A 26,597-nucleotide genomic window follows, 5' to 3' on the forward strand; every position below is an offset into this window, starting at 1 on the left:
ACCAGCAAGCGCGGTGGAGACCAACTTGTTACTCTAGCTGAAGGCAAGCATGCAGACCGGTGGGTCTTATGCATACCGAGATATGTTGCATTTTGCTTAATAAAGGGCTCTGCTAAGACCAGAAGCCACTTGAGCGGTGAGTTGGAGCCCAGAGTGCTGAAGAGTTTCGTGCCTCCTCTGCAGCACCTGCAGCCTGAGCAAACCTCCTTAGCCAGGGTGCAAGTAAATAACCAACTCCTCCTGGTATATGCAGGCAGACATCAGCCCGGACAAGTGATGTTCATACCTTCTGCACCCCATCACACACTACCTGGGAACCAGCTTTTAGTGGTGAGTGTTGAAAAATTGCGGGGTGCAAGGAAGTGGCTCAGCTTCTGCTTGGAGCTGTGCAGCCAAGAATGTAAATCTCATACCCCCCGGTAGCTGCATGACATCTTTATTTTTATTGGCAAGAGAAGCAGTATACACAGCAACATTGCAGTCTCTTAGCTCGTTAAAAATATCTCAATAAATAAAACAAATAAGCAACATATACACTGGAACAGAAAATGAAAAAAAAAAGGGGGGGGGGGGGGGGGGGGATGAGCGGTAGCAAATCATGGAGCAATAAGGAAAAGGCGGTAGAGTGTGTAGGGCAGTCTGTAATCCAGGCTGTACTTGAAACAAATCATGCAGGGAGCTGGGGACACGGTGGGCTTTCTTCTTCTTTTTTTTTTTCTGAGAGCCTTGGTCCAGTTCTGACATTAATGTACAAGAAATCAGGTTTTGAATTTTATAAAACAGACAAAAAAACCCAAAATAATACAGCTAAGGGGAAGTAAAATCCAAACCCAAAGATTTCTCATAAATGTATTCCTGAATTAAGATTTTTCAGAAAAAAAAAAAATTAGAAATAAAACCAAACACACAGACAGACACAAAACCCAACAACAACGAACAATCAGGAATGTTGCTTCTCTTTTCTCTTTGGTCAGTCACTTGGTGAGAGATGTTGCAAAGTTTCAGACTGTTAGCTTTGGTGCTGTTTTCTGCTCAGTCTAAGTGCTCCACAAGAGTTCAGAGCGAGGGAGGTCAAGAGGGGTCTTTTGGACCAGTTTACTTGAGGTTGTTAAGGTTTCAGAAGCTACAAACTTGGATATATCCCAATTCCACTTCAGTCTCAGACACTGGACAGTCTGGAGAGAAGAAAAAAAAATTAAGAAAAGAAAAATAAATACACTGAATACAGGACATCCTTCTGAGATATGTTGTCTGGTAAGTTCTTTTCCGCTGCAAATCAAGGCTGTGGTTCATGAATACCTGTAACCACGTGTTGAAACCTGCTCCTGGTCCCGGCAGCATGGAGGCACACAGTTAATCCGGCAGCTGGGCGAGATCCAACGCACCCGGAGCAGCCCTCATCGCCCCTTAAGCAAGTGAAACGGGGACATTGGATGTGCAGGCACCCGAGATGGGCTTTAGAAACCCCACCCACAGGAACTCTCAGCTCCTCCTGCAAAATCAGGCAAACCCTGCTGGAAATAAATATGTTTTCTTTTCCATCCTGGGGTAACACATTTATGCAATATCTGAGCACATCCCAAAACAGCAAAAAAATCAACCTAAACTTAACAATTCCTTTGACTTTTGGATGTATAGCCTAAATCCAGAGTCTGGTAATGTCACAGCCTTTTTTTTTTTTGCATTTGACCATGAAATGGTAAATCCACACGCAGGAGCAATGCATCCATCAAAAAGTCCATATGCTGACAGCAGCCCCTCCAACCCTGAGGGATGTTGTGCTAAACCCCTGTTTTCCACATGGTGGCTGATAACCCAACCCTGTGTATTGTCTCTCTCTGCCCCATTTATCAGGATGTGACAAGATGCAGCAACACATCGGGGAGCCCTGTTACCTGTGGAGTTTGCTCTGATCTGCAGCAACTTGCTGCTGCTCATTTGTGGGCTGGTGGGACAAACTCTGTGACCCAGCAGTGCCCATGGGAGATCCCATCCAACTTGGGGGAGGGATGGCTTTGCAGGCGAGATGCTGTTTCTGCCTTCAAGAAAGCCACTTCAGCTCATATATCAAAAAGCAGATATAATTATTTCCTCCCACTAAGGAAAGCTTCCATTTAGCTTATTTCCTTTCCTTTCCTTCTCAAAGTTATTAATTATCTAATTACAACCACATTCTGCAGATGATCTGGGGACTTGACAGGCTGCCCAGGACCACTTAGAAAAGCTTAACTGCTTGGTGTGTGCGAGCAGCAGTGGTTTGTGTATGCACACGTCTGACAGATGACAGGCTGGCCCTTTCCTAATGCTGGCATTGCCGCAGCCCTAGCTGGGGAGGGACTCAGGAAAGGAAAATAAGACACAGGGAGGAGGAAGATACCATGGAGTGATTTTCTGATGGTCTTTTTTTTAAAATTATTTTCTCCAGCAAGCAGAAGGAGGGGGGTAGAGGATGCTCACTGCCAGCTACATGAGGTATCGCTGTGCCCTGTTCTTCTCTGAACCTGACTGCTGGGCAAAACAAGGTGAAACCAGGTAGAAAGCAATACTGAGCTGATCTATTTCCACTGATTTTTTTAAATTCTATCCAAGACTAGAGAGGTCAGCACAAAGCCACTTGTAGAGCAAAGTTGGCAATTTGCAAGCCTACTTCTTTAACACCAGGTGAGATGCCCAGCTCTGGCTGCTGCTGCAGTGCAGGATCTCATTTCCACTGGTCCTTTCTGGTTTCCAGCAGCTTTTTTGGCCTCGGCCAACTGGAAAAAATGGGAACTTCCCAGCAGCTCAGTGCTAACAGGGTGTTTTGGCTTCCCCTTTACAGCGAGGTGAATGAACTTGGTCTACCCTGTGGACGGCAGCACTGCTGTGCCCCCAGGCTCTGGCATGGCTCTGCCAGGTCCCGTCCCGTGCAGCCAGGGCTTAACCCAGCCTTCTCCATCCCACACAGGGCACCAGGACCAGGGTCATGGTGGGCAGATGTGGCTGCTGCTCAGCCATCGCTTGGCTAATGCCTCGTTGTCAGCCCTGGCAGGACCAGATGATCTCGTACGCTGTTTCCACTGCTATTTTCTGTGATTGTCCACTGCACATTAAAGCAGCCTATCTCAGCTGATGGAGCAATATTTTGACCAGATACAGAGGTCAACCAAAGGAAGCTGCTATACCTGGCCATGAAGGGGTTATTCTCCTCATCCTGATATGTACTGGTGTTTCAGTTCACATCATGTAACATTTTGCTTGCTGTTCTTACCACATATTCTATATAGGATCCACATCAACGAGTAAAACCCACTCATTCACAGACCAAATCTGTCAGCATGAGAGAAGGAAAGAAATACACAAGATGAGAACCCCCCCACCCCATGTGACCTACTCACTCCATTTCTTCTTCTCTGGACCTTTGGGATGTTGGATGCTGACCACTTTTGAAAAATCTGGCTCTAAGTAGCAATTTTGAAAACACATAAATGGTAACGGAAGGAGGTGGGCAGCTGTTTGTTGCATGAGAGATACACTTTGGTGGTGGGATGTATGGAAACATGTCCACTGCAGGCAGAGAAGTGATACCGGCACCCAACCTGTTCCTCCTCGGTTACCCCCTCCAGGTCACTCAAATAGAGGAGTACTGCACTAAAAACCTGATAGCATCCCACATGGAGCTTAATAAGGTGAGGGGACTTCAGTGGCTCCTCAATTTGCTTAAAAGAGTGTTACATATATCGGAGAAATTATACTGTGAATCTGGCTTGTGATCCTCATGTCAGAAACCTGGTCCTTACTCGCTGCAGTTTGAATCTTGCAGGGGAAAGGAGCATCAGCTCCTGGCTGAGGAAGAGGGATAATACCCCATAATGATTTTGTGCTTTAATAGACTCTCCCAAGGTCATGCTTCATGTTTATGATCCTTTAATCCCAGAGGGGCTCAGCAAGGCGTTTGTCAAAGCCTGCCAAGACACTCAGCTGGTGGCTACTTCTGTGGCACTTCTCAGCTCCGCTCCCACAAGCCAGACCCACGGAGGTTTCCTAATGCACTCCCACAGGAATGGCTGCAGGTTTCTGATGGCAGCTGAATGTTGAGGTATGGATCTATGGGACTTATTCTTAAAAGAAGCAGCAAAGCCCATAGCAGATTTCACAGGGAGGGGGCAGAGTTTCTTCCTGCCACTAAGCTGATGCAGTAGCACAGCAGGACCTTGCAAAGCTTAGTTTTTAACACCAGCTCATGCACAGGTTTGCTGTGTAATTAATTGCTCTCTCTGCATGTGCCTCAGTTTCCCTGGCTGGGAAATTGCAGTGCATCCCTTCCTCTCTTACAGCACATGTGGGATTTAATCAACTGGTGCCCATAAGGCACCTTGTGGTTCTCCAAGGTATAGCTGAACGGCATAATACCACATTATAACAATGCACGATTATCTGGACTGAGAGATGATATGCGGTGAAGCTCTCTGCTGAACGTAGTTTCCAAGCATTTCTCTTACCCTTTAGCTTGTAACAGAATGTAGTCATTATGCACTGCTGTATCGCAGACCCAATGCAGTTTCCTCTGTACAGTGAATTGAGGGCTTGCTGCTCTATTTTTTCCTTGCTTTAGGACCATTCCCCAGCCCAAGAGCACAGCATGGAAACCAGGAGAGCTGGGAGCTGCTGGCTTGATGTAAGGTGCCAGCAAGAGCACAACCCTGGTTGCAGGAAATTTTGCAACAGGTCCCCAAGGTCTTTGCTTATATGGAATTAGGGTGGGTTTGGTTACAAAGGGATTGAAATAATTTCTATAACATGACCAAGAGTGCAAATGAAATAAGAAATGCAGCAAAACTCTTTGAGTTTGTCTGTTTGTTGTGGTTTCTTTTTTTTTAAAGGATGCTTTTTCAACTTCTTTTAAAGTTGGGAATGTAAAAAAATGGTTCTGCCCCCGGGGCCTAGCCTCTCTCCCTCCATGTGGGCTTCGGCCAGTACCAAAATCCCTACCAGAAAGTGCTGGCCCACCTTCTTGCCTTGTGTTTGGGGCTGGGGCTGGGGTCAGGCAGTGAGTGGGGGGATGAGGGGTGTGAGCGGCAGTGTGGTGCAGCACACACCAGCTGCTCACCCTGTGCCAGCTGGTACTGATTTCGGCAGTCACCGAGAAGTTTATAGACTGTTTCCTCCCCCCTTCCCCTTCAACTTGGGGAAGTAAAAACCAGCGTGGGTCAAAGCCGAGACCCCAGCCCCACTCAGCGGGTCGCTGCAGGGCATGCTGCCCATGGGCTGACGATGCTGCCTTCAGGCACCTCCGGAGTGGATGCAGTTTCTGACCAAGCATCCTTGCAGAAAGGAGTTTGAATTGCAGTAACAAATTTCTTATAAGGGACATCAGTGGGCACACTCCTCACCGACGCCGTGTGTGGCTGCCCCAGCGGTCTCAGCCAGCTTCCCCACCGGCCCGTGTTGTCCCAGCAGCTCTGCTGCCTTCAGCACCAGCCCTGCCCCCGTGTTTTGCCTCCTTTGAAGTCTCTCTCCCCAGACTGTACCTCCTCTTTAAGCATCCCCCACAACATTCATTTTAATGGGATGTTAACTTCAAGGGCTGCTTTTTTGCAGGCTGTGGAGGTTTGGAGCAGGGAGCATCACTGCTGCGAGGCAGGCTGGTGAGTAGTGGGACTGCCCAGGATAAGGAGGTACAATCCAAGCAGAGCAAGCACTGCTGGGCATGGGCGACAAAAGAGCTCTGTGATCTTCCTCCCTGGGAAACAAACACGTGCTGAGGAAGCAAATATTAAACCAGTCCACAAGAAAGCACTGAACAAACTCAGCTGGAGAACCCCATCACCACTGTCTCGAAACTCATCCTTCCAAAATGAGTATAACCAGAAAGGATTAATACAGGGAAACATAAAACAAAAGCCTACTCGGGCTATCACTGGTCCTTGTCCATGCTACACAATAGCTGGTAAGATGTTATGGGCACGTTACAGGGTGAATGGGGAAGGAGAAGTCCCCTGTTGAGTTGGATCTGCTTGCAGATAGTGCCTGAGCAAGACAGGGCAGAGCGAGTATGTCAGGCAGTGACCTCTCTGGTTGTTACCCAGGTGTGTACTTTCAGGGTTGGAGAGCTTCTACATATTTACCAAAGGGAGGAAAACGTGATGTAGATTAGATAAGTTATTCTAGAATAGTCCAACCACTGGGTTCAAGCAATGCTGGGTTACAACACAAAAGGGGACGCTCCCGCTTTAGAAAAATCAATAAAATGTTTCAGTCGGCACTAAGTAGCAGCTGCCCTTAATATTTTTTCAAAATAAATAAATGTGGCTAGTTCAGTTATTGCATTGTGTCATACCCCCGGTACGCCTGCCCGCCGCACCAGCGCTGCATGCATCCTTCCCCGTAGGCACAGGGACGGAGAAAAACAACAGCGAACAATGCAAAACGTGACTTGGGGGTGCACGTGTCGGCCCCCGTGCCTTTGGAGAGAAAAGGTCAGCATGGGCTGGCGTGAATTTTTGAAATGTCAAAGCAAGCAGCTCCAGAAATTGGGTTGTTCTTTTTTAGGTTAGGAAATGCCAAGCTGGAGGGGAGGACAAATCTCAGCATCTTGACTCTCAGGCCAGAAAGTCAGAATTTGGATTACTTCTGGCCATCAGAGCTCTGTCTCGCCTGGCTACTGGGACAGTGGGCTGGATGCAACCCGTGGCAGGCGACCTGGGCTCCTGCGAGCATCCCATGCTCCTCTTTCCCCACCTCTGTGACCCAACTCAACCCCAGATTTGCCAGCCAAGGTGACTGCCATTAAGACCTATGTGGCAGCTTGAAGTGCAGAGGTCTGAGATACCCAGGAGGATCTTGCTGGGGACACAGAAGTCACCTAATCTGGCAGAGGTTGTCATCATCATGGGCATGGTCCCTACACGAGGTGCTCACTGCCAAACACCCCCAGTTCAACCCTAAACCTTGATCATTCCTGAACTGGGTGAACCCAGGATCATCGCCCCCAGCTGTCCTGGGAACAACTGATTTAGAAGAAGCATATGGCAAGTATCAATTGTAATATCCACGGTCAGGTTTGTATGCTTTGCCTTCCAGCATCCCTTTTTTTTTTATCTGCTCAAAACCTTCTGAGGCTTACGCTGCCTGCGCTGAAAATTTTCCATGCCCAACGGTGATTCCTCTTTCTTGTCATTGTTTTTGTTTTCTGGAGCCAGGGCAAAAATGGTCCAGCTGTTTCAGAGCATGGGGATAGTGGAAAACAGCCGCGCTCCAAAAATGCTGAAGGCTTCCCCGTGACTGTGTTGGAGGCTGGGATGGCAGTGGGTGGAATGCTGAAAGGCAGCATGCAAATCGCCCAGCTTGCAAAGCAGCGTCCCACCTGGACCTGGAGGAAATTAAGTTTGTTTTGACCTAGTTCTGAGCCTCCCAAAATCGCCTTCCAACTATGCACGGGCTGAGTGTTTCTGCGAGCCATATGAAGCAGACCTAAGGCAGGAAGCACGGGGAGTTATTTTGGCTTGGCTTTTATCACAGCGCAGTTAAACTCGCAGCCACCGTGAAGCAGCAGAGATGTGCGAGGTTGGAGGCGAGGTGGTGGCTGCCAGGAGCTGGCTTGGAGCTGGCCTCATGACCAGCAAGTTGGGACGTACATGGGCAAACCAGGTATTTGCTACCTAGATTAGGTGAAATGTGTTCCCAGCAGAGAGCTTGGCCAAATTTTAGCAAATTAGCATGGTTCCTTAACCCTGGGAGATGAGTCTTGCCTCCCTCCTGCCTGAAGAAGCACCTGTGTCACGCAGCAAATTGAAGTTAAGGTATGCCCAAGCACAGGCTGTGCATGCAGCCTTGCCTCTCTCCTGCCATGCCCACAAATCCCGAGCCCTCCTGCGAAGGATCCTCTTCCCCTGATGCTGTCCTCCCTCTGCTTGCTTCACCCGAAACAAGAGCAATTGCTCCATAGCTGAAGGCAGCCCCACCTGTTTCTAGAGTTTGTAGAAAAGCTTTTGCTCTGTCAGTCAAAACTGGATGTCAGAAAGCGATGTCAGAATGACACCAGAGGAATTTTTCAAAGGCTTTTCAATTCTGCAATTCCCATGCTGAAATTTCTACACAGAACTGGTATAAATGACTCTAAAACCCAAAACACATGGAGAATTTCAGCTGAATTCGTCAAATCTTTAGGTGTGATTATGGAAACACAGGTCTCTGTTCTGTTTAATGATGGGAAAACTCTACCTGCACATGTTTTGCTCCTGTTTATGCATGGTTTGATACATGCTTAAATATTTTTATAGCAAAGTCAAAGGAATAAGGGATATGCTGTTCTGCGTATAGCGTACATAAAGCTACACTTGCTGCAGGCATTGGCTGGTTCTCTACCAAAGGGTTCATCTCAAATTATCTTAAGGTGTTGTCAGCTGTCCTCAGAGCCAAAACGGATAGTAGTGTATATTTGAAATTTAAAACATTTTTGTGATTTGGATGGCACAAAATTGCAACTTTTTAGGAAAAATACTATATTGCTTAGCAGCAGTGGGACCTTTGCAAGCGGGTAAGCACATGCCCTCCCCTGAGGGAAAAGCCAGTGTGTGGCAACCCCTGAGAAGGATGGAGAGCCGTATTTTGGAAAGCCATTTCCACAATCTGGCATTTTGGAAAGGGTCCCCCTTCCACTCGACCACACCGCAACAGGGTGCCTCAGTGGGGAAAAACAAGACAGTGGCGGTGTGAGGTGGGACACCAATGCTTCAGTCGTGTCCTCAGGCACATCTACCTTGCTGCCCACACATCTGCCTGGGAAACCAGCCCGTACTTGCTTGTGCAATAGTCCCTGGGGATACTCAGCTGCAATGCAAGGGGCTGGGGTATCTGGCTGTCTGAACATGGCCAGAGGCGAGCAGCAGAGGTGAGGCACAAAGGGGAAACTGAGGCACAAAGGAAAGGCACCTTAACGTAGCAGAAATCCCTTGATTTTTAGGGCATTTCCCACCACAAAAGGCTAAAAAGTTGGGGATGGGGAATAAATTCCCATCCTCGTGGTTGCTTTCTGACCTCCAGGGAGTGCTGGTCCTTGTGGCCGTGGCACAGACCCCTCCATGGGCCAGGAAAGGAGAGAGCCTGAATGCGCAGCCGTCCCTCAAGCAATGGAAAAGGCAGCAGGGCCAGTCTGCAAGGCTTCAGAGGGGAGGAAGCAGCAGAGAAAGGAATTCAGATAATTGTGTACATGCAGGGAGGGGAGAGAGAGCCAAAATCAGATCTAATGCTGTGGGTACAGACAGACTGAAACCAGATACCCTGGCTTGTGTTTTTCTGCCTTTGCTGGTATGAACCCTTATCAACCATCCGCTCTTGAAGTCTCCCAGATGAAGGAAAGCCACAATTATGTGCATCTTACAGCTGGGAAACCATTTAAAAACATATCCCTCACAGTTGTTCATTCCTGAGCCGCAGCCCCCCCCCCCCCCCAACTATCACCAAATGTACCCCTCACCGTCTAGAGGAAAGCCTCTAATCTAATTTACCCGAGGCTTTTCAGACCTTGGAGGATTTATCTGTCCATGGCTGGTTCAAGGGAAAACATCCTCCCTGTGTCCAGCGGCTCCCTGGTTTGTTATCGGGAGTGTAACTAGTTGTTTGATGGGGAAGTGGCATAAGAAAATGGAGATTGAAGCCTTTTCTCCTCCCTCCAAGACTCTTTCTGTCTCCCCAGCCCATCCTGCACACTGTCGAGAAAGGTCGATGACTTGCTCACACCTCACTGTCTGGGAAAAATTGCGGGGATAAAAGATCCTAAAGAGACAACGCCAAAAAAAGGAACCAATGGGAAAGCCCATGGCCGTGTCTCATCCTGGCCAGCGGAGCATACCCACGAGGCTGGGGACCCGACTGGCTGCCAAAGCCAGTTCCTCACCCACAGCTGAAATAAATCCAGGGCACTTGTGAGTGGTCCTCTCACAAAGAACTACCCACAGCAGAGAGAAGTGGATTGATTCAATTGTTTTCAAGATGTCTAATGTCAGCAAGCATCTGATACTGATTGAAATGACTGAATAATCTTGCTTTAAATCCCTTCTTTTCCCCCTCACTCTGCTGCAGAAGGGCTCATTGATGCCCATGGCCACCCATCTAAACAGACATTATCTATGGAGTAGATGTCAGGGTGTGCTATCCTGGAAGAGCTGCCAGACCTGTAAGGTGCTCGAGTCCAGTTTAACAATGCTGCAATGTATTTGTCGCTTTTTTCTTTCCTTTTCACCAGATTATTATTTTTTTTTAATTAAAAAAACCCAATGTAACAAAATGTAGAAAACTGACATTTTAGAAGTGCATGAGATACCATTTGCTTGCATGGATCCAGTGCAGTTGACATTGCTGTGTTTACCAGAATGGCCTGTATTAAAAACTGCTTTATTAATCTATAATCTATGGGCTTATCTATTAATGTCTTAATCAGCAGTTATTTGACTGCTTTTGACTGCCCCGTACTTAACTATTTTGGTGTCTATCATGCAGCTGACCTTCTTGCACCCAGCTTCTACTTAAAGGTGGAAAATGAGCTTCCCCATTCTTCCAGCTTATCTCGTTTTTTCCTTAGCTCCTGATAACGGAGCTGTTGAGCTTTCCTTGGGGTTTCAGTTCCTTTCCACTTAAGAAGAAGGGAAAGATTCTCACCAAAGAGAGAAGCTGAAGGGCTGGTGCAGCCCCATCCTGGACCTGCGAGATACCTGCAAGCTCAGAGCTCCTCTGGGAAACCAGTTCTGCCCCGACGCGAATCGGCATAGATCACCCATGCCCATCAATGCGAGAAAGTGGGGATGGCCTCCATCACACCCAGAAACTTGTGGGCTCAACAACTTCTCATGGAAAAACTTGCCCTTTGGGGCCCTGAAACACCTAGAGAAAGCCACTTCTTTGGCATTTCAGCTTGTGGCTGATTGCCCTAGGCCAGATAAAATCAGTCACCTGGGGCTGGCCTCATGGTAGGGAGGAGAAGCGAGAGCTCTGCAAGGAAGCATTTTGCTGCTGGGATGCTCAGAGTTTCTGAGTTATATCCTGCCTCTCTGCAGCAGCCTCCAGGCAGTTAGTAATGTTGGCTCCAAGGTGCTGTGTCCCTCCCTCGCCAGAAAATTAAACAACAACAACAAAAAATAAAGCTTTAAACAGGAAGGAGCTGCCCCCAAAAGAACATTTCCCCCAGCCCTGCACTCCTCCACAGCCCGAGCATCAGCGTCTGCGGGGCGGTGGGGTTCGTCGCAGCTGGAGGAAGAGGTAGGTTTGTGGGAGCCCCTTGTTAAAATCTTGGCAGCACATCACTGAAAACACGGCTAGAAATTGCTGAAAGGCGGAAGCTGCTAATGAGCAGTTGGAGCAGGAAAAAGCAGAGCTGCTTCAACGGTTTGAAAGGACCATCTAAGCTCTGTCCTCGGCTCTGCCCAGCTGCCTCGTGGGTGGCTCAGAAGAACAGGCGCTGGGGGACACCACCAGCATCTCCTGACCCATGAAAGGGCAAGTGGCCAGGGAAAGCCAGCTGGGGGCAAAGAAGGAGAAGGAGGGAGCAGGCCACCACCAGCCCTCCTGGCTAACGGAGGCACAGAGAAAACCCATCACTGTTTCCTTGGGCTCCCCTCCCCTCCCCAGAGGCACCCACACACGAGCCTGGCTTTGCACAAGAAAAGTGTGGAATAAAGGAGCAGGGAGAGGGGGGAAAAAGGCAGGCAATGAGGTGTTCTTCTCGGGCAGCTCAAGTGAGCTTGGGGAGGAGAGGTAGCACAGACGCAGACGTGTCCTTAAAGAGTGGCTCTGAAGCTGATGAGGCTTGTGCCAAGGATGAGGGCAGTCATTTCACATCTTCCTCTGCCTCGTGAGCCCCCCATCCTCCAGCCTCTTGGCTTCTCAGATCAACATGGGCTCCTGTTGCCAGACCATAAGCAATTCTGGGAAGGCACTCTGTTCTCCCTGCTCTTCTCCAAAGCAGTGCCAAAGTGATGGAAATAAGTTACACAGAAATCAGGTAAGGAGGGCAAAGTTGTTATGGATGGGCCATGCACTTCTACTGAGATGCTCACAGCAAAAGCCATGTGCAAATCTTACCCTGCACAAACACAGCTTGCAAGCTAAGGCTTTATTTTTGAGACAGTTGCACAACCTGTTACAGCTTAATGACTTATGCTGTTAGCTGGGCTATGATGACTGACCATGTATCTGTGCTAAGCTGTTTGGAAAGTAGAATATATTGGTGTTTAAGACAAACATGTTCTTGTAGGCTTTTTGAGACTATCTGGGAGGGAAATATTGATAGGAACATGTTTCTTCTTCCTCTTGGGAATATGTGAAGACGGTGGCTTAGGGCATGGTGTGCAGCAGGTTCTGACAATGCTGGCAGTCAGCATGAAATGTGTCTCTGGTCCCTGTCTGTCTCTATAGGGATGAAGACAACTGAGATATGAAATGGGCTGTAAAAATACCCTTCTGCCTCCACCCCTTTTTAGAATAGCAGAGTATTGGACAAAGGGAAACTTTTTCTCCTTCCCATTGTGTTCTTGCCAAAATAATACAAATTCTAGGAAAAACACCTTCTCTGAAAATAAATATATACATCTGCAGCTTTATTCTTTTTCCAAGGGAACTCTTTTGGTCTGGCCTGCTCAGCCAGCAGTTTCCTTGCTCTCCTTATTTTTCCTGTATGTGGCAAGTATTCAGCTGCAGTTTGCAAACCTCATGAGTGCAGCTTCCCTGTGGGAAGTGACAAGCATCATTCTCTGGCTCTGGGACAGGGCACTGGCCCATGGATGAGACCTTTCCTACCCATTTCTCCACTTTACCTGTCCCTGCCCTGTTTAGATTAGGTACTTTGGGAGCAAGTCTTGCTGTATCTGTACATAGTTGAGCACAAGGAGGAACAGCCTCAGCTTTTTTTCATCAGTGCAGCATAAAGACTTTGTAATAACATTGACTCCTAAGAGTAAATCAGCAAGTGGATGATAGCAGCCATCCGTTATAACTGACTCAACTGCACGGATTAATGCCAGTGGAATTAATAACAACAACAAAAACCTTGCTTTAAAAGTATCTATGGTTTAAACTCCTTACTTCAAAAAAAACCAACCAAAAAAAGCCTGGGGGAACCCACTAAAAAACAGAGTTGGTTTGCATAAAATCGATGGCATTTCCCGGGCTTCTGTGAACAATCCGTGGGACAGGTACGATTGCCTTACAAACTCGGGGTGCTTTTTAATGTTCGATACAGTCACTGACAAATAGCAGCCAAAACACCTGTAGGCCAGATGTGTACAGCTGTATGTGTACTGCTGCTGATCAATCTTCAGATTACATCACGCTCCAGATGCCTGACTTCAGAAACGCTTGGAAGGCAGAGCTGGAGCAAGCGGACTGCAAGCTTAGGCATTTCTTTCTTCCTGACGGTGATGCTGTGCCTTCTCTGCACGCAATGCCGAGCCCTTTTGTTGTCACCTTGACCTGCGTGATGCAACCTCAAAGGAAAATAGAGGGGAAACTCCAGCCAGCCATTTGGGGAGAGTCATTGGCATCCTATAGCCAGGAATAATGCCTCTACATGATTAATGTGCTGGGGAGATGGGCTACATACTGTCCACTCTGCGTTTCTACCACCTGAGACCTCCAAAAAAACATCAATGCCCACCTTTGAACTGGTTTATTCTGGTGTTTCTCCACACTGCAACACATGGCACAGCTTCACCGTCTCTCTATGGGCACATGCGTGTGTCCTTGTATAAAGGAACTGCTGTGAAAGTCAAGCAATTTTAATTTTCAGTGGATTCATTCCCCACAAGAAGTATGGCACTTGTGCCTATAACACTGGGAAGCAATACTTTGCCTGCCCTGAGAGAGACTTGGAGGTGATTGCTGAAAAAAGACCCTGGGTTTTTTTGCATTTGGAGTAGGGAAGAAAGTTTTCCCTTTGCTGCATGTTTGCTCTTCAAAATTAGCAATCAGATACTGGGGCAGATTCCCTGGAGCTCAGGGGATTTAATCCTCAATTTTTTACGCTTATGGATTTTTACAGAGCATCACAAAAGCCCTTAAGGGAAGAAGCAGAATTCTCCTGCCTCCTTGCCCAGTGTGCTCAATGTCACCATGCCCCGGTTTTGGCAGAGCCGGGACTCACATCCTGGGTGACATTCCCAGATGTTTGCGGAGGAAAGGGTGCTACTTTGGCATCTTCCCCCTAGAATGAGGCAGTGTTTGAAGAATGTGCCCTCACTCACCACACCCTGGTCCCTGAAGTCGGCAATCGCAATTGCTTGGCCCCAGCCCGGCAGCGTTTCATGCGGCGGCAGGTGCAGCTTTTTGATAACCACCCAGGCTCTGAGTAACAGCGGTGATTCAGTCTATGTGTTACTAATCTCCCAGGACTTTTGGAGGCGATTGTACCAGGCCAGGTCTCCATCTGGGATTAATCAACACAGCTTCATTGAAGTCAAGGGGACAAATTCTCACTTGGAATAAACCGGCTTAACTCCATTGCAGTCAATAAAGCTACTCTGATCTTTTTTTATGGCAAGAATAGTCCAACTCTTTAAAATACTTGGGGTTACAGGGTGTTGCCCTCATGCAGAGGGAGTTACATTTTTATACGCCAAACAATCCCGTCGGGGTAAGAAGTACTTGGCATCAAGTAAGGCACTCCAGCACGTGCCGGTGATGTTAACCACGCCGTGCTTCTGAGAAAGCCACCGGCCGATGTGTGGGGCTGGGGCGAGCACAGCTTGGGACAGGAGCCCTGCTGCACACCAGGTCAGCTGCATTTGCCTTTTGGGTGCCCTGTGTGTGACTGATGCTAACACCGTGCCTCTGGGAGTGACAACAGTGACTTTGAATAAGCATGCTGGTAGACCACAGCTTGCTTTGCATTCATTATCTGCTAGTGCCCAGAGGCTCTTTGTCTTCGATGGCCTGACAGCTACATTAACATGGACACAAGCCTGGCAAGAGCCGTCCTGGGTCCTGCATCTCTCCTGGGACATTTCTTCCAGCCTTTACTGCAAATACTACACTATACAACCCTTCTCATTAACTTTACAGCTTTCACCTTCCATGCAGATGGCATTGCCCATACTTAAAACCAGCCCTCTAGATTTCAGCCTGAGTCCTTTCATCCAGCTGCTGCTCTTTAGTTTAATGAGCCCCTTTCTCCCCCACCTTGGTATTTATAGGCAGCCCTGACCACCTCTTCTCCTCTTCCCACCTCCTTGCTAGCCTCTTCTCAAGGCTGACTCTTTGCTGCCTGGGGGTGCCCAACACAGCTTTGCATGAGGGGACCTTTGCAGGACAAGTGACAAGGTTACGTGCATGGCTAGAAGGGGTTTTGGAGTCTGCAGAGGGTGGGTTGTTGTTTGAATATGCTATGCCTCAGCATGGTCTTGTTTGCTTTGCTTTAAACCTCTTGGCTGGCTCTGACTGAATAAATGCTTGGGTGTCTGTGTTGTTTTTCAGCTCTGCTTGTGCACCTCAGGCTGTGGTGGCTACTGGGGGGCTGGTCCTAGTTAAGGTAATGGCAGGGCTTTCTGGAGAGGAGGGCAGTAACACAGGGGCTGTGAATCTCCCTTGGGGCTGGTTGTGGGTGAAATATTTTATCTTTATTTCTGTGGCTTCCAATGTTGCCATCCTACTTCAGGAGTGTGGTCTTCTGAGAAGATAGCAGTATCCCACCAGTCCCTGTCTGGGCTCTGAGCAACTGTGAATCACTCATTTTTCCAAGACTCATCATTGCTTATAACTCCACTTGAGGTTGGCTGGCTGCTTTACAGGCTTTCCTGAAACTGTTATGTGGGTAATGCTGGGCAAGCAAGTAACGGGAAGCAGGAGAGGGAAGGATCTTACTCACAACCTCTTTAGCAACACGTTTTCAGCCTGGATGGTGCTGTGAGCTCCCCAGGATGAGAGCTGCCCAACCCACTGCTCTGTGCCAAGAGCCTGCACTCCCATAAACTAATGTCCTGAGGGTTTTAATTTCCTCTGCAACGACTAACTAATAATTTTTAAAACTTTATGTGTGTCAGTGACCTGGGATTAGACACCAAAGGTGGTGTATTCTGCTTGCTGTCTACCAGCTTTCTACGTTGCTGTTTCATGTTTGCTTCCTATAAGTAAACTGTCCACTTCAGAGCTCTCATGTCAGGTTTTCATCACACTTCTGGAGTTTATGGCTTCAGGAGAGGTAAAACAAAGTTGATTGCTCCCTTGCTGTTATTTTTCAGAGTGGAACAAACAGTCTCACTCCAGCGAGTTCAAACTCCTGGAGGAAGAAACACACAAAGAGGAAATCTCTCTGCTAAAGGAGCATAAAAGTCAGCGTGTCCTTAGCTTGTCTCTATTTAGTGAAGTATTTAATCACATGCCTAATGTCTAATGCGTGCCGTTAGCCCTGCTGACTTCAGTGGGGTTTGGCACATGCACTAAGGATGTGCAGTGTGCTCTGCTGAATCAGAACAGGCTAGCAAATGACTACCAAGAACTTGATTTGTATGTGGCATGCACACAGAAGCCTAGAAAAAGCTCTGGAAAATTGGTTTACATGGTCTTTTCCCATCTGTTGTTCTGAAAAAGGCAGATGTATGTTTTCTTGTCTACAGTTGTCAGGGTTTTTTGGATTTCAGTCATTAAACGAATGGGTTAAGTCAACATTTTCAACCAAATTAGCGTGGATGACTCAGCTCAAAGCCAGCTGGCTGGTCTTGTTTAGGTTTGCCAGCTGCAAGCTGGACTTGTTTGAACCCTTGAGTCTGAACTCTGCTAGGTTCCCACCGAGCTAATAACCTGTATTACTGTGGTACTGATGCAATCCCCTTTCGGGGGGGGGGGGGGGGTGGGGAGAGGAGCTTTCAGCATCTGTTCAAAACAAAGACTTTGTGCTTTGACTTTGGCAATGCTTTTCCTCTCTGAATTTCACAAGCTGTCCTAGGATGTGCAGACCTGAGCTAAGCTTGTGCTCCTGTGAATCAGAGGTTTGCTCTGAAGATGCTGCTGGTGGGCTTCTCCTCTGACTGCTTGGGTTTGCAACTGATGATGAGCAGCTTTTCTGCTCTATACAATTGAGTTTTACATGTGGCTTGTTTGCAGTACAGCAAAATGTTTCCTTAAGTTTCTTATTCCCCAGGTTAAATCTGCACATGTATGCTTGTGAAGCGTGAGGGAGGCTGGATGTTACAGTTAGTGATTGAAATGGAATCACACTGAATGCAGGTAGAGTATATAGGGAAGTATTGGTCTCTCTCTGTCTAGAGAAGTGTGTGTGCATGATTCTACACACAATACACAGATCATCTGCGATACCATATTTAGACTGTAAATATACTGTAGGTATGGAGGAGCACAGGATGTCTGTAGTGACTTAATTTAAGCACTTTTCACTCCTCTGTGCTTTTTACCAGTTAAAAATGCTTTTGTTTTCTTTTGAAATTTCTGGTTGCCATTCTTATTCAGGCACAGATGTGTCTTGTCATTTCTATATATACACTGCACACTTCTCCTACACATGTATGCACCTATAATACAGCACTTGTCTGTATCAGTAAATATTAGTGTATATATATATATACACACATGTAATACTGTAAAGTTGGTGTTCATCTATTAGGGAGCACAGCCATAGGGATACTACCGACAACCAAAGAGATTCTGATTTTAGACATCACACCTTGTGGAGAGAGCCTCCTTTTCCACCTGATCCCCCATTCTTAGCAAATGTGATTAGCTGTATTTCTTACTACATCCTCACCTGAAAGGTGAATAGGTTTCTAAGGATCAGCAGTTCCTCAACTTAAAAGGCTCCCTAAAACCAGCAGTTATTTAAATCAACGTCAGTAAATGACTGAACACAATGAAGTTTTAGGAGATGGGGTCAGGGACACAGGCTGGTTCTTGTAGCACATGCTTTTTCCTTGAAGGTGGAAGAAGTAAGAAAGGGAAAGGAGCTCACAAGTTTCCCCTACCTGAGTATGAGTGCTGCAGCTAGGAAGGTCATTTCCCAGAGCAGCGTGCCTGGCTGGGAGCTAGTCTCTGCAACACGTCTGAAGCTGCAGTCCACTTCAGCTGCAGCTGGAAACCTTGCAGCAATGCAACATGCTTCTGTCCCTGGGGGACTGACAGGAAGTTTTTGGAAATCAGCACTCCCCAAATGAAAATAACTCATGTCTTGTGCCATGCCTGCTGGCTGGGGAGGTGTCCTTGGACTGGGGGAGCTGTTGGGCCACGCTCATCTCCTGGAAGTGCACGGATGCACCCTACAGGAAACTTAACCTGACATCCCACGTGATTTGGCTGAACAAAGTGATCTCTGCCCTTTCCGTACTTATTTATATTTTTAGTTGACTGCATAATCTGGCCCTCTACAAAGTCCCTTCAGGAGGTCACACAGCTGAAATAATAGCTAATGAATTTTTAAAAATGATTTGGGAGTTATTAAATACTTTCTTCTTCCTTTCCTTCCCTCCCCTCAGTCCCTCTTTGGCAAAGGCTCCTGGGTTATTCCACCAGAGCACTTTCCCTTCCAGTGCAGGGCATGCTGCAAAAGCAACCTACTGTGTATGAAGGAAGGACCTGCACTCATCTTTAAGTATTTGCATGCTGCCCCCACATTAGGTAGGGCTGGAATAAGAAAGCTAGCTGAAGCTTGCCATATCACAGGAGCGCCAGAGACTAAGGGGAACTGTTGGCATTGCTTGTCCTTCCAGAGATGTCCTTGTTCTGCTCCCATCGCCTCACTTGGCTGTTTCATCTCTGGTTACGGGATGGTCTTAAATCCAGGGGATGGAGCTCTTGGACTTTTCCGGTATTAAAACATCCAAACTATTCCCTTCTGTGCTCCATTAATGAGAGGAGCTGAGTTTATTCCTTTCAGCAGAGCTGTGCCTGGTTACACAAGCTAGGCTCTGACTGCAGAAATTGGTGGTTTGTACCTGTTGTGGGGGAATCTGCTCCACTCTTCCATATCTGCAAAGATCTTCCCATGTGTGTGGGCTGTGGATGAGATGCTTAGCTTTTGGGGGCTCGCTGCCTGGCCAGGGGGTCACCTTTGATGAGACTCAGCCAAGTCATCTTGTTGGCTGAGGATTGCTCCTAGGCACAAGAGAGCCAAGGTAATGCCTGTGCGCTGCCTTTCCAGCAAAGGGAGCTGTGGTCTAGTCCAGGGACCAGAAATGTCTGTGCAGATGGCCTGGGCCAATGCAGTAGCAGGACATGTAGGGGCTGTTCTGAACCAGCTTGTGTCTTCTGGACTTCAGCTGTATACTTCAAATCTGAAAATGTTGCTTTATCCCTACTTATATTGGTCTTGTATGTTATGGATTTAAGTTTTTCCAAGAGATGAAAAGAGCAAATAAATGATAAAGAATCTCAGACAGAAACATAGGCTGGCATTCTCAAAAGGATCAAGGAAACTTAGTACCTTTAAAAAAAAAAAAATCTCAGCTCTGGAGTGGCCCTAAATCTCTTTGGCCTCACCTCTCAGCTCCAGTCTGTTCATTGGACCTTGTCACTACCCTAATAACAGACCAGAGGAAGGTAGTCTTGGCTGTTTGAAGGCCAAGTTCAGTGTGATGCTCTGGTGGGGAGTGGGCACTTGCACAAAGTGAGGGTGAAATAGTTTTATCATGCTTCAACTCAGTGGTGTTTGACCATGTTAATCATGATCAAACAAAACAGCCTGGCTCCTTGCTGGGTAGGGAGCTGTGAAACCATCAGGGTGAGTTTTGACCTACCCCACGTTTGGTAGTAGATAAGAGCTGGGGACCTACTGCTCCTGTTGGAGAGCTGGTGGGGGCTTCAGCTCAACTTTGGGTTAAGGTTGGGACCAGGGTGGGAGAGAAAGTGGGGACACTTTCCTAGTATCCTGCAACCAGTGTCTGGGAACCCTGTTTACATCTTTCTTCCTTCCCTGTTTTTTGTACCCCTGGAGGATGTGTAGGTGTGAAAAGGGTGTTGCTGGCTCCTGGGAGTCTTTCTGCCTCCAGCCTGTCTCTTTCTTGACCTTGATGCTCATGGCAGGTCTGGCTGCTCCTTCTTCGTCCCAGTCACTGTGCCCGCAACATCCATGTGATGCAGTGCCGTGGTCTGCACAGCAAAGTGGAGATCCCCACTGTGAACAGGCTCCTCATGTTAGGGTGATGCCTTATCAGTCTTAGCCTCCCTTTCTGATAAATCCCAGCTTAAGCTGCTCATTCTGCCTGTTGCCTCTTGCTCAGTCTCTGAGGCCCTTAGCTTCCTCTGCTTCTGGTCTGCTCCTCTTTCCTCCCCCTCAGCTCCCTTTGCTCCATTTATGCTTTGCACCATCACTTGCCTCTGCTGAAATGAGAGCACGGAAGATGATCCCAGCTCTTGGTTCTGATTTCCTCAGCTTTGTGTTGTGCCTTCGCCCAGTTCTGGGCTCCCTGCTGTCTGTCAGGCTCAACTCAATAGCAGCAAAGGATAGGCAGATGTATGTGAGCACATGTGCTCCTGGCAGCTCTCTCTAATATCACTGATCACACTTCTTGAGGCTCCTCCTCGCAAAAGGCTTCAAAAGCAGCATGAAATTCTCCTCCCATGTAATCAGTGTGAGTTTGTCCTGCCTTGGAGGAAGCTGATGCTTAAATCCCCTCTACTTCCCTCCCAACACCAGGCATCATCTCTTACAGTTACACTGCAAAAAAGGTGCATCTTCCCAAGGTCTCATCCTACTTCTCAGGAGGGGCTGCAGCATGGAGGAGAACCCTGCAGTTTTGTGGCTATCTGTAGCAAGCAAATGCCAGTGTGTTAGGATCTACAGCAAAGGGGAAAAAAGGAATAGATGAAGGCACAGAAACACATCTGAAAATGTCCACAATTTGGGAACACTGCTGGCTGAACACCTGTAATGCAAAAATCTTGATGTTTTCTGCTTTCCTTTCTGCACCAGAAACCTCTCTTGCTGTTGTGATGTCTAGCTTTAGCCCTGCTTTATTGGTATTTTATTAATGTCCCATGTAATTTTTTTAATGATGCTATTAACAGAGCATGTAATGTCTTATTTAATAAATTAATATAGTATTTTTAATAGGCTATGTTTCTAGTCTTTGGACTTTAGGTGGAAAAGCTTGAACACATGATCTTTGAAGAGTTCAAAACTAGCAAAAAGAGCTTGAAGTATGGTTTCTGAAATCCTGTCTTGGTTCCTGTCTGATGTGGGGCCTGGCAACTGCCTGGGAATGGGGAGGAACCAGGGGCACAGGCTGTTCAAAGCTGCAGAAACACAAGAGGGCTTTCAGAGCAAGGTGGAGAGAAATGCTTCAGGTATCAGTGTGATTTTTAACAAAGGAATTCAGTCTTGGATTCAACAGCAGTTGTCACTCTTGTACACATGGAAGCGAGGAGGGTTGCATCCCTGATCTAGGAAGTCAGAGGAGAAAATTAGTCCAAGAGGTGTTTGGGTCTGGTTTATTATCCATCAGCACTATGCAGGCAGTTCTGTGTCTGCCCTGAGTTTTACATCTGTGGGCTGACCATAATGGTGACTTTTTTTTTTTTAAATGCATCCCCATCTCTGCAAAATCTCTGATGGTTTGTGGACCACAGCACTGCTGATTTAAAGCATGCCTAAATATTTAAGGAAAGTCTGATTTATGCTGTAAATGCTTGCTCATCAGTTTTCCTTTTAATCATTGCAACTGTTGGGACTCTAAAGCCCCCTTGGCTCCCCTGGTCACTTTGCATGGCTTTTTAGCAATTCTACTTTAACTGGAGACCTTGGGATGGCTCTGGCCCAAGTGAACTCCTTGAGATCCTTGTGCAGTATTCTCCTGGTGGTACCCTGAGATCAGCAGATGCTGGCCTTTCTCTCAACTCCCACTCAGTGCCTCAAATCCCAGGGAAAGCTCTCCTTCCGCTGCTACACCCTGCGCTTTGAAGACAAAAACGATTCAACAAGATCTTGGGGGCTTGTATGGTTCAGCTGCCTTCAAAAATTTGCAGGGGTTTCCAAAGCTGAGAAAAGGACACCTCCATGTACAGACTGCTCAGTGTCTTCAGTGCCAGCCCTCTGCAGAGCTTCCTCAACATTGCATGCATACTGTGCCTGCTTAGTAAGACTTGTCTGCCTGTGGTAAAGCTAGTTCTCCCATCTATGCTCTGGTCTACCTGTATGCTATGCCTGTTTGCAATTATGCACTGAGCTCTTCCTGAGTTACACAGCTGAGATGTCCTGTGCCTTCAGCCTGGTGCTTCTGGCCCCCAAAAGCAGCAACCAAACCGCCTGTGGATAAATAATTTGGGATTATAATGGACATGTTGAGCCAGTGCAACTCCAAGGAGTGTCTGGGTGCAAACCACTCTCCTGCACAAAGTGGGTGCTGGTGCCTCTTGAACCAGAGTCTTACTACCGGCTTCAGCAGGAGCAGGCTTTGGGCTCTATTTTCTTTTTTCACTGTGCCATGGCTGTGCAGCCTCCTGCCGCTTGTTTGGAAAGTTGTTGCTCACCTTTGCCACTTTGTGCTGCCTGGAGCAGTTCCCGGAGAGCAGCACAGCCTGCTCTCTTCATTATCTGCTCCGCTAATGCGTGTGCCTGCCTCTTTGCCTTTCATGTCTGCTGCTTTTTCTTCCCCCCCTTCCCCATCTTTAGATTACTTGTTTTGGGTCACTTTTTTTCTTGGTACTAACTCCACTGCAGGGTTTTCCAGACTTCTTGCTTTTCTGACTCTGGAGGGTTGTTTTGTTCTCATTTGTTTTGTTGGCCAGAATACAAAAGGTTAAACAGTTTGGAGAACTTTATTCTGTATTTACTGCTGAGGTAGGTTTCTAAATCAACAGTAGGTCGTGTAATGGAGTGACTCACAGAGCTGCTTAACCTTTTTCCTTCCGTTTTGTCTCTCTCCAAATCTGAAGCGCACATCTGCAATTTAGATCGCTGAAATAAGAAGCTGTGAAATGCATATAAATTGCTGTAGATAGGCTGCTCAGCCTGGCCCCGGTGCAGAGCTGGTTTCCATTTGGCAGCAGTCGGATCCCTCTGGGATGCGAAAAGCACCTAAAAATACAGGGTACCAGGAGGATGTTCTGCAATGAGAGGGGACAACCAGCAAGGAGGATGCGCTGGCTGGGAGGCACAGGGCTGGGCAGAGAAAAACCAGTCTGGTTGCGTGTCTCTACAGGCACTTTTTGTAGGAAGGTCCTGTCTTGTGTGGAGGTTACAAGGTGGGCAGGCAGCAGGCACTCAGAGGTAAAGTATTAGCATTCTCTTTTCGGAGGGAAAACTGAGGCACCATCCATCAACCAAAAGTGCATGGGCAAGTTGGGTCTGAATGAGGAGTAGATTCAGCCTGGCCCCTTCATTTAGGGCACAGTGAAGATGAGTGCTCCCAGGGTGGGCTATGAGTGCAAGGAGAGCAATGCCTGCTGGCCCCATTGCATCAAATGGCATGGGATAACAAAAGAGCTGCTGTCCTTACAATTAGCCCTGAGGCTCTGGTATAAACTGCCCTAACAAGGGACCTTGGCTAGCTGGCCAGAGCAGAGCCAGCCCCAACACCCCATAGCACTCAGGGTACAGGTGTGCACATTCCCCACCAAAAGCAGCAGTGTGACATGGGCTGGAGATGAACAGAGCAGATGGGAGCAAGTGTGGGGGCTCCTTCATCAACCATCTTCTCTGCAGAGGCTCCCAATTTGCTGTCCTGCAAAACACCCTGTTTCCTAGCAGCCAAGTGTATGGTTATAGACACCCCCCCACCACCTTTTTCCCTAGCAGCAAAGCAAGGGTGAGACATCTCCACTCCCAAACTGCAACCAAAACCCCACACTTCTTCTGTTCAGCAGCTCTTGGTGATTCTCTTCTAAGAAATTTATGAAAAGGCCATATTCTGGGGTTTGTCCCTCTCATGTTCCTAACCTAGTATCTTGATTATGGTCCTGAAAGCTCTCCTGTGCTGTTTTCAGGTATCTCATCTTAAAATGCAGATTTTGAGCAGGGGCTGCTAGGCAAACTGGCTCTGCTGGGGCACAGCTGGGTCTAGCCCTGTGGGTACAGCACCTCAGTGGGGCTCAGATTGTTAGCGTGCACCCCAACCTTTACATTTTAAAGGAGTTCAGTTCCTCAGGGAAGGGTAGATGCTTTCTGGTAGACCCGTGGGTACCAGCAGCTGGCAGTGATGCTCATCGCATCCCATGCCTGCACCATGTTTGCTGAGGTGCTGGTAGAAACGGGCTGCATCCTGGCAGGGCTTTGTCACACTGGTACAACCTGATCGATTTAGTTGCTATTGTGTGTTACAAGTTGTGATGTAAAAAAAAATTGCTTATTCAGGGTGCAACCTGCTGCTCCTGGCTGTCAGCCCACGAGATTTTCTGCAGTCACGTACAGGGTATTTGCATCCACCATGCTGCAGGGTGGCATGCCGTGGTTGCAGGATTAGGGCCTCCCTGCAAAGAGGCCTGGAAGGCTTGGGAGAAGTTTTTTCCTGTGTTTAGACCACAAATTACTTTGCTCTTGAAGCCTACCAATTCTATGAGGTTTTCACTAATGAAAGGACTGCACTGCATGACCGGCTTGGAGTAATCTTTTAAAATTTTGGTTGTTTATTGAAGTGGCTATTGATAAAGGAATGGAGTAAACCTGTACTTGTTTTGTTTGGAGCTAATCTAAAATCTCCTATTAAGATGAGGACAGTACAGCTTTAATCATATATATAGAAAAACACACCAGAGAAAGTAATGAGATTTTTTTAAAAAAACCCCACAGTTATTCTATATAGAAAGAGTATGTTGACAACTGTCTGAGCATCAGCTGGTTGATGCGCATGAAAAAGGTTATTTCCAAGAATCTGAGCTACAGCACTTGCAGCTTAGCTTGTCTGTGCCTGCTGCATGGATCTGCCAAATGCTTTTGATCAGAAACTGCTGCACAGTGTCAGTGAATACTGCTCATCATCAATGTCAGTGAATACTGAATGCCCCTTGCAAGGCAAAACGTTTCACCTTGAATTACGTGGCTGACAAAGCAGCAGGCAGCTGCATCTGCAATGTGGTGAAAGTGCCTCTGATGCCATTTGGTGTTCTGACTCTAAATTAAAGAACCTGGGAGACTGTTGTTCTCATGATCACTGTTGTGGGATGTGCTCAGTGCAAAATGTGGTTCCTCCTTGCTTTGTGCAGTGAGGCACCTCCTGGCTGCTCCCAGATATACTGTGTGCTTCCTGTTAGACGTACATGAGATGTGCCCCTTGGATGCAAACTCAAACCCACCTTACTCTTTAGTATAGTGTATCCTGCCCTCTAGTGCCAGAAGATGCTGAGTCAGCAAGAGCCAAAGGAGCAAGCTGTGCTGTGCTCCTGTGACCTTCCACCTTTTTCATCAAGCAGGTCTCTCTGAACCTGGGAAACTGCTAATTATGGGGCTGCTAGGATAGGCAGAGCTGCTAAATATGTTTCTGCATTATCAGGATGTTTGTGCAACAGTTTGGGGACTGGGTATCTCAGTATGGCTTTGGAGCAATCACAGTTCCTTGGAAGTATCTTTTGGAGATGTTTTCAAGGAAAATGAACTTTGTAATGGAAATGGGAATACACGTGGCAGGCTATGTGAAAGGCGGCTTTGGACGTCAGAAGGGTGTTTCACTGGGGAGCTTAAAAATAGATCTTGAAGCCTGGGCAGTGCTTCGTTGTCATGTAGGGGACAGATAGAGCAGGGGTAACACCTGCAAAGAGGTGTCTTGCTTTTCTCCAAAGGAAAAGTAAGAATAATTTTCTGTTGGAAAAGAAATCTGAGAGCCTTTCATTTTGTTACCCACTCTGCTGGGAGGGGAGCGGAGGTTTCCCCCAGCCATTGCCTGGGACTCACAGGAATGCTCCCAGCGGGTATCTGCTGTGAGCCAGGCACAGCCCATCAGTGCCCCTCAAAGCTCCTCCATGCTCATCACATCTCCCTCCCTCCTACTGATGTCAGCCTTCCCTCCTGCTGTTTTTTAAGACCCCACCAGGCAAAAGCTTCAAGATTTGCAATGCAAGGACACAGGCTGTCGTGGGTCGGTCCTGGCTGCAGAGCTGTGCGTGCCTCCAGCTGGGCAGGATCAGACCCACCGGGGGTTTTGCACAATTTCCTGGGTTATTTCAAGCTGTTGGGGAAGGTCCAGCCATGGGAGTGCTGACGGGGCCATGAATGGGAGGGGCAGGCGGCTTTTTTGTACGCAAGCAAGGCTGCAGAAAACAGAAAAAACAGTTTTGTATAAACTACTCTCCTCCTTCCCTGTCCCCTCGTCTCCAATCAGAAACACTGGAGACTGGGGAAAAGGGGGGTGAGAAACCACAACACTAAACGCAAAGCCTGAGAGGTCACCCATAGTTTTCCTCTGATGAACGGCAGAGTGCGAGTGCTGGCGTAGCTGTTAGGGTGGGTTTGTTTCTTTAAGGTGTCTCCCAGAGGGAGGATCAGCAAAATGCAATGTGGCAGCTATGGTAACTCCTCTTGGCTTTCAGCACAGCCCTTGCTGATCGCACAACTTGCTAGTGAAGAAGGTACAGCTGTCCAGGCCTTGGCAAGGAGTCCCACCCTCTGCTTGCTGCCAAATGCTGTTTTTCTTTTTTTTTTTTTTAATTTCTTAGTTTCCTAAGAAAATGAAAATGGAAGGAACAGCCTCATCTGCCTCAGC

The 26,597-nt window shown here is 47.6% G+C and overlaps 1 protein-coding gene across 1 annotated transcript in view; it reads right to left on the reverse strand.

Annotated features, from left to right (window-relative positions):
• Positions 1-404: 404 nt before the first annotated feature.
• The window catches only part of TWIST2 (twist family bHLH transcription factor 2), a 37,730-nt gene continuing 11,537 nt past the window's right edge, over positions 405-26,597 (reverse strand). Inside the window, exon 2 of the mRNA XM_030019275.2 lies at positions 405-1,175. The gene's annotated coding sequence lies outside the window, so the exon portion shown is untranslated. The remainder of the gene's footprint in view (positions 1,176-26,597) is intronic.

The sequence above is a fragment of the Aquila chrysaetos genome, chromosome 6 (assembly GCF_900496995.4).
Source record: "Aquila chrysaetos chrysaetos chromosome 6, bAquChr1.4, whole genome shotgun sequence".
NCBI lineage: Eukaryota > Metazoa > Chordata > Aves > Accipitriformes > Accipitridae > Aquila > Aquila chrysaetos.